We start from the raw sequence: 9,240 nt of genomic DNA, 5'->3' as shown, positions 1-9,240 counted from the left end.
CCGGCGGCGCGGGGGCGCGGCAAAGCCCACGTGGCAGCTCGCGATTGGCCGGGCGGCGGCGGGCGGACGTGTCCGGCTCGCCCGGACATGTCCGGCGGCGCGGAGAGGGGAGATTTTTAGGGTTTCGTCCGGATTTCGGGGAAGGGATCTATATTTATAGGTAGAGGGAGCTAGGAGTGTCCAAATGAGGTGCGGTTTTCGCCCACACGATCATGATCGAACGACCGAGAGCATGGAGGGGAGTTAGATGGGTTATTGGGCTGTTTTGGAGGGGTGTTGGGCTGCAACTCAAAAGAGGCCTTTGCGGATATGCGGATAACCGTTGGAGTATCAAACGAGCTCCAAATGACCCGAAACTTGAGAGGTGGTCTACCGGTGCTATACCAGGGCCACTTGGCAAGGCCCGGTCCATTCCGAGGACGTTCAACACCCGCACACGAAAGAAGACAAGAGGGGTGCGCCGGTGCATGTGGGAGTGTCGGATTGCGAAACGGACAACGGGGAAAATGCTCGGATGCATGAGACGAACACGTATGCAAATGAGATGCACATGATGACATGATATGATATGCATGACATGAATAAAATGCAAAACAAAAGACAAAACCCAACCATGGAGGGAAAATCATATCACATAGCCGAAAATGGCAAGAGTTGGAGTTACAAAGATGGAAAGTTACATCCGGGGTGTTACAACACTCCACCACTACGAGAGGATCTCGTCCCGAGATCTAGGACTGAAAGAACTCCGGATATTCGGAACGGAGGTGATCCTCGCGCTCCCAGGTGGCTTCTCGGTCGGAATAGTGTGACCACTTCACTTTCAGGAATTTGATTGACTTGTTGCGAGTCTTGCGCTCAGTTTCTTCAAGAATAGCAACGGGGTGCTCATGATAAGAGAGATCTTCTTGGAGGTCGATTTCTTCGAAGTTGATAGTGCGCTCAGGAGTCTTGAAGCACTTGCGACGCTGTGACATGTGAAACACATCATGCACGTTTGCAAAGTTGGATGGAAGCTCAAGTTGATAGGCGAGATCGCCTCTTTTGCCAATGATCTTGAAAGGACCCACGTATCTAGGGGCAAGCTTCCCTTTGATACCGAAGCAACGAGTGCCTTTCATTGGAGAGACGCGGAGGTAGACATAGTCTTCGATTTCAAAAGCCAAGTCACGGTGCTTGCTATCATAGTAACTCTTCCGTCGGGATTGCGCGGCTTTGAGATTGTCACGAATGACTTTGCACATTTCTTCGGCTTCTGTGATCAAGTCGTTGCCAAGAAGTTGGCGTTCACCTGTCTCAGACCAATTGAGAGGAGTACGACACTTTCTGCCATAGAGAATTTCGAATGGGGCCTTGCCCGAACTCGCTTGGAAGCTGTTGTTGTAGGAGAACTCGGCATATGGAAGACAATCTTCCCACTTCATACCGAAAGAGATGACACAAGCCCTGAGCATATCTTCAAGGATTTGATTGACTCGCTCGACTTGGCCACTTGTTTGAGGATGGAAAGCTGTGCTGAAACGAATGTTGGTGCCCATGGCCGTCTGAAAGGAGTCCCAGAACTTAGAAGTGAAGATGCTTCCACAATCTGAAGATATCAATTGTGGAATACCGTGCAAGGAGACAATTCTGGAGGTGTATAGTTCTGCCAGCTGAGCTGCTGTGATAGATTCTTTGATAGGAAGAAAATGAGCCACTTTGGTAAGCTTGTCAATGACAACGAAGATAGCATCATTTCCACGCTTGGACTTAGGAAAACCAGTCACGAAGTCCATCTCGATATGGTCAAACTTCCATTCCGGAATAGCAAGAGGTTGGAGGAGACCAGCTGGTCTTTGGTGTTCTGCTTTCACTCTTCTGCAGACATCACATTCATTCACGAATTGAGCAATTTCTCGCTTCATTCGAGTCCACCAATATGACTGCTTGAGGTCATGGTACATCTTTGTACTTCCAGGATGAATGGATAGGAGGGAATTGTGTGCCTCATTCATGATGACTTTTCTCAGATCACCTTTTGGAACCACAATTCGATCCTCGAAGAAAAGAGTATCTTTGTCATCCAAGCGATAGCACTTGTATTTGGGAATGCCCTTGTCAATACCACGTTTCACCTTCTTCACCATGGTATCCAAGAGTTGTGCCTCACGAATTTGATCTTCCAAAGTAGGAGAGACTATGAGGTTGGCAAGAAAGCCTTGAGGAACAACTTGAAGATTCAGCTTGCGGAAGGCTTCACAAAGATCCGGTTGAAACGGCTTGAGAATTAGACTGTTGCAATAAGCCTTTCTGCTCAGAGGATCTGCAATCACATTCGCCTTGCCAGGAGTATATTCGATACTCGGATTGTACTCTTGAATCATTTCGACCCATCGAGTTTGCCTGAGATTAAGGTTGGGTTGAGTGAAGATATACTTGAGGCTCTTGTGATCGGTGAAAATGTCCACTTGCCTTCCCAATAAGAGATGTCTCCATGTTATCAATGCATGGACAACTGCCGCCAACTCAAGATCGTGAGTGGGGTAGTTCTTTTCGTTGGGCTTCAACTGACGAGAGGTATATGCCACAACTTTTTTCTCTTGCATCAACACAACACCGAGACCTTGAAGGGAAGCATCATAGAAAACTTCGAATGGCTTGGATTCATCAGGAGGAGTCAAAACAGGAGCTGTGACTAGCTTCTCTTTGAGGGTGTTGAAAGCGACGTCGCACTCAGGTGTCCAGACATACTTGACATGCTTCTGGAGGAGGTCGGAAAGAGGCTTTGCAATCTTTGAGAAGTTCTCAATGAATCTTCGGCAATAGCTTGCAAGACCAAGAAAACTGTGGAGCTGCTTGACATTCTGAGGAGGTTCCCAATTCACAACTGCAGACACCTTCGCCGGATTAACAGCAATTCCCTTGGCGGAGATGATGTGACCAAGATAAAGAACTTCATCAAGCCAGAACTCACATTTGGAAAACTTCGCACAGAATTGATGCTCTCTGAGCTTGTCGAGCACCAATTGCAAATGTTTGGCATGATCCTGCTTATTCTTGGAGAAGACCAAAATATCATCGAGATACACCAGAACAAATTCATTGGTGTGGGGGTTGAAGATAAAGTTCATCATGCGAGAGAACGTTGGAGGAGCATTGACAAGACCGAAAGACATGACAGTATATTCATAAGAACCATAGCTTGTTCTGAATGCTGTCTTGGGAATATCTTGTTCACGAATGCGAATCTGATGATAACCCATACGAAGGTCAAGCTTGGAGAAGACTTAGCACCTTTGAGTTGCTCGAAAAGCTCATTGATGTTGGGAAGTGGATACTTGTTCTTGATTGTCTTCTTGTTCAATGGACGGTAATCGACGCAAAGTCGGTCCGTGCCATCCTTCTTCTGGACAAAAAGAACTCCACAACCCCATGGGGAAGAACTCGGTCTGATCAAACCCAGACGCTCTTGTTCATCGAGCTGCTTCTTCAATTCCTTCAGCTCCTTGGGTCCAAGCTTGTAAGGACGCTTGCAAACAGGTTCTGTTCCAGGCTCAAGATCAATAACAAACTCGACTAGCCAATGAGGAGGCATACCCGGAAGCTCTTCTGGAAAGACATCTTGGTACTCACAAACGACTGGAATCTGAGAAATAGCATCCAATTCGCCCTTCTCATTGAGAGAAAACAACCGAATGGTTTCATCACGAGCGGCAGAGATGATAACATCCTCAGAAGGGTGTGTCAATTGAATTTGCCTGGCAGCACAATCAAGCTGAGCCTTGTGCTTAGAAAGCCAGTCCATCCCAAGAATTAGATCAATATCAGAATCGCCAAGAACAATTGGAGAAGACAGAAATTTATAGTCGCCCATCTTGATACCGACATTTGGAACCATCATGCTAGAGCTCAAACGCTTAGCTGGAGAAATAACTTGCATGGCTCTAGGTAATTCCTCTGTGTCAAAATTGTGCTTCGATGCAAAAGGATATGACATGAAAGAATGTGATGCACCAGTATCAAATAAGACTTTTGCAGGAATATCATTAACAGGAAGATTACCCATTATCACATCTGAAGAATCCTCTGCCTGAGCTGCATTCATCATGTTCACCTTTGCAGACTTTGGATTATGCTTGACCACTGCATTACTTGAAGATCTCACAGGAGGACGAGGAGGAAGGCGCCTTTGATTGATGCATTTGTTCGCGTAGTGACCTTTCTGCTGGCACTTGTTGCAAGTCACTTCTGAGAGCGGACGATGATAAGGAGCACTCGACTTTGAAGCTTGAGATTGAGACTTGTTCTGATAGCTTGGGTTGGGTGGGTGGGAAGATCCACGACCACCTGAGTTCTTCTGTTGGTAAGGCTGACGAAACGGAGGAGGAGGAAGATAAAACTTCTGCTGCTTAGCTGCCACTTGTGAGGAAGAAGAAGATTGCACTGCATCTCTGATTCTCTTCTTAGAAGCCTCACACTTGAGCTGAGCACCTTCTTGCTTGAGTGCCATATTGTAGAATTGATCAAACTGAGTAGGCTCAATAAGAACGAGAGCTAACTGCAGATCCTCTCTAAGGCCACCTCTGAACTGATAGATCATACTCTTCTCATCTGGAACATCTTGCTTAGCAAAATGAGCAAGTTTCTGAAACTGCTTGTTGTATTCATACACTGACATGTTGCCTTGCTTGAGATTGCGGAACTCCTCACGCTTGCTCTCAACAACACTGGTAGGAATATGGTGAGCTTTGAAGTCCCTACAGAAATCAGTCCAAGTAATCACTCGACCACCTCTGGAATCCTTGTATTGCTGGAACCAATCAGCTGCCTGATGCTTGAGCTGAAAAGAAGCGAACTTGACATAGTCCTCAGGCCTGACATTGCTGCATTCAAAATGCTTATTGATATCCACGAGCCAATCATCAGCGTCTATGGCCTCGACACAATAGCTGAAAGACTTCGGCTGATTTGCAAGGAATTGGTTGAGGGTAGGAAACTGAGGCTTATGATTGAACTGCCCTTGACTTTGATTCCCTTGGTTTCCTTGGCCTTGGTTGCGCTCTTGCATGAGCTGGATCATCATCTGAGCATGGGCGTTAGAGGCTGCCATCAAAGCTTGCCATGCCTCCGGAGGCGGAGGTGGAGGTGGAGGGTTCGCCTGACTCCCATCATTGCGATCCGGATTCTGATGCGTTGGCGGAGCCATCCTGAAGAGGGTGACATCCGTTAGCATCTTGATAGACAGATAGACAAGTTGAATCAACAGATAGAAATTGCAACATATAGTCTTCACAATAAACATTCTAACAAAGATGAACGAATGAATTCCAAAGTAAACATCACACGTCCATTAAGGTGAGAAGCCACTTGAATAGAGATTGATGAATGAAATAAACAAGGTGCAACTGGAACAAATAAGTGGTAAGGATTACCCAATCACAAACCAAATATCTGCGGGAAGAAATGCTAGAGCTACTTGAATCCCACCTATAAACTCCCGAAACTTTCTGGTTATGCAATCAGGTGTTGGGGATACAGGGGAAGCAATATATCTCACCCAAACTAGCAATCCCTACATCTAGCTGTATCCATCCGTCAACACATAACCAAGAAACCTTCGGAAATCGTGTACCTCAACCTTCAAAAAGCATCCGTTATACGAGTTATGGCAATACTCCCGAGCTCGCCCCAGTACTGGGTTATCGGGGTTATCTCACCAACAACTGCATAAAAGAGATTTTCGATGTCGGCAAAACTCAGGTATTCCAGAACTGCAACGATAAAATTGTGACGACAACACCTCGGAGCTCAACTCCCCGGGACACTGCCACAAACCCTAAATGTCAGGAGGCACCAAGAACAATGTTCTCGTCACAAAACCATCGAAATGATTCCAAGATACCCGCGTGATCCTAAATTTTTTTAGTGAAATTTGAGAAGAGGAAAGTCAAAACATCTACGTCAGGAGACCTCACCAGAGCGACAAAGGGACTGAGGAGTAAAAAGAATCCTACTCTCCGATATATATAATCCTAAGACTCAAAACATTTTTGTTCTAGACTCAACATCGCCAGCAAACAATCAAGCAGGGGGCTCCTAAGTCGGGGATGGCTCTGATTACCAACTTGTAACACCCACGATGCGGCTATATCTCCCACGTGCCGAAGCACGACTTAGAGGCATAACCGCATGGTGGTTTTGTCGCAAGAAGGGTCATCTTCACACAATCCCATGTAATGAACAAGAATGGGATAAAGAGAGTTGGCTTACAATTGCCACTTCACACAATACATAATTTAAGATCATACATCATTCAAATACACTCATAGACCGGCTACGGTCAAGTTCAAATGAAAAGAAGACAACCCCAAATGCTAGATCCCCGATCGTCCCGACTGGGCTCCTCTACTGATCACCTGGAAACGATACATAGTAACGACCAAGGGCCTCATCAAATTCCCACTTCAGCTCAGTTGCGCCATCTGCGCCAGTATCCTCGGCACCTGCATCTATTTTGGTAGAATCTGTGAGTCACGAGGACTCAGCAATCTCACACCCGCGAGATCAAGACTATTTAAGCTCATAGGTAGGAAAAGGTGTAATATGGTGGAGCTGCGGCAAGCACTAAGCATATATGGTGGCTAACATACGCAAATGAGAGCGAGAAGAGAAGCAACGCGGCGGTAGAGAAACTAAAAGTGATCAAGAAGTGATCCTGAAACTACTTACGTCAAGCATAACACAAACCGTGTTCACTTCCTAGACTCCGCCGAGAAGAGACCATCACGGCTACACACACAGTTGATGCATTTTAAAGAGGTCAAGTGTCAAGTTATCTACAACCGGACATTAACAAATTCCCATCTGCCTCATAACCGTGGGCACAGCTTTCGAAAGATTATATACCCTGCAGGGGTGTCCCAACTTAGCCCATCACAAGCTCTCACGGTCAACGAAGGAATAGACCTTCTCCCGGGAAGACCCGATCAGTCTCGGAATCCCGGTTCGCAAAACATTTCGACAATGGTAAAATAAGACCAGCAAAACCACCCGATGCACCGACAAATCCCGATAGGAGCTGCACATATCTTGTTCTCAGGGCAACACCGGATGAGACTAGCTACGAGTAAAACCAGCCCTCAAGTTTCCCCGAGGTGGCCCCGCAGGCAGCTCATTTCGGACCAACACTCGAAGGAGCACTGGCCCGGGGGGGGGGGTTAAAAGAAAGATGACCTTTGGGCTCGCGAAAACCCAAGGGAAAGGGCTTAGGTGGCAAATGGTAAAACCAAGTTTGGGCCTTGCTGGAGGAGTTTTTATTCAAAGTGAACTGTTAAGGGGGTCCCATAAATCACCCAACCGTGTAAGGAACGCAAAATCAAGGAACATAACACCGGTATGACGGAAACTAGGGCGGCAAGAGTGGAACAAGTCACCAGGCATAAGGCCGAGCCTTCCACCCTTTACCAAGTATATAAGGTGCATTAATTTAAACATGAGATATTGTGATATCCCAAAATATCCATGTTCCGACCAGGAACAAACTTCATCTTCACCTGCAACTAACAATGCTATAAGAGGGGCTGAGTAAAAGCGGTGACATAGCCAATCAATGGTTGCTAGGACAGGATGGTTAGGGGTTTAAGATGGCAATAGGGAGGCATGGTAAACAAGGCAGGTAGGGCTAACATAGCGATAGAGCGAATACTAGCAAGCAAAGATAGAAATGATTTCGAAGGTATGGTCATCTTGCCTGCAAGGTTCTCAGAGCTGCCGAAGGCTGGATCCTCGTAAGCGTTCTCAACAGGGTCCTCGTGCACGTACTCGTCTCCCGGCTCTACCCAAAGCAAGAACACAAGCAAAGGAACCACAATAAATCACGGTGCAATGCACAAGCAACATGATGCAATACATGTCATGATATGCGAGATGTGATATGCAATGCATATGCGTGCTTCGGAAGGAAATACAATGAACAAGGCATCAACTTGGAAAACCAAGTATGCCGCTGGAAAGATGAGATGATTTCGGTCAAAATCGATATAAAGATCACCGGGAACGGATGCACGGTTTGCAAATGACAAGCAAGACAAGAATGACACAAAGCTGCGATTAACAGCATGATGCTACTTTGCATGCAACAAGAAACTATGCTACAATACCCCAACATAAAAACAAAGCATATGGCAATGATCTACAGGAGATGCTTTACAAAAGAGGAACACTGAGCTACGGCTAAATCACATCATAACAAGTTCAAACAAGCATGGAGAAAGTGCAATAAATAACAGGCTGGACATGGCATAAACAGCAGCACGAAGCAATGTTCAGAGCAAGTTATCAACATGCTACAAGAACTTATAATAGCAAAACAAGACATGGTATGAATCTACTCAAAGCATAGATCAAAAGTCCCTTACCGACCATAAGCCAAAAAGGATCAGAAAATATGATGGCACCCACGTAAACATAGCAAGTTTCGTTAACAGATTTCAGCAAACAAAGCATGGCATTGGAATAAAAATGAAGGCACCTTCGCGAGCTCGATGCACTCACTACAGAGCTCCTCATGATAAACTAAGCATACATCCATCAAGAAGACATGACATAGAAGCTATACATGGCAAGAAACAACATCATAGCATACCCGGACCAACTACAACAACCCCGGCAAAATTGAATAACATGTAAACAATCTGCCAGGAAACAATTTGAAGCAAAAGTAGAGCACGAAAATGACATGCTAGACTACTCCATAATTGAAACCAGGACCATGGATGGATAGAGCAAAACCATGTTTTCAAAACACCCTTACTGAAGTATCTCAAATTATGCATGGATCTCACTGTAGCAACATGTTTACATGGCATCAAATTTACAGCAGAACAGGAACTAAAATCAGCATTAACACGAAGCCTAGTTTGCATGCTTGTGCTAGTCACCAAATTGATCACAAAAATACATGGTAAGCACCTCTGTAAAGAGGACATAGCCTAGTTCAAAACACATTTAGGGACCAAGTCCATAGGATGCACACATCAATCATGGCAAAAATGACAAAAGAGCTCGTTCTGATAAGAATTTGAAACTAACGATATGAAGCCCTCTTCCAACAGCATTTCGGGTATCAAGATGACCTCAAATGTAAATGATGCAATGGAATGAAATGATGTACTCTTTGAGGCTAACAATTTGACATATTACACGCCCAAAACGGAGTTACGGATGCGAAGATGTGATGCGATGAAGATGCAACAATTTAAA

This window comes from Triticum dicoccoides, chromosome 4B, assembly GCF_002162155.2.
Source record: "Triticum dicoccoides isolate Atlit2015 ecotype Zavitan chromosome 4B, WEW_v2.0, whole genome shotgun sequence".
Taxonomy (NCBI): Eukaryota; Viridiplantae; Streptophyta; class Magnoliopsida; order Poales; family Poaceae; genus Triticum; species Triticum dicoccoides.
The sequence above is the reverse complement of the archived record's forward strand: the minus strand, read 5'-3'. Positions refer to the sequence as shown.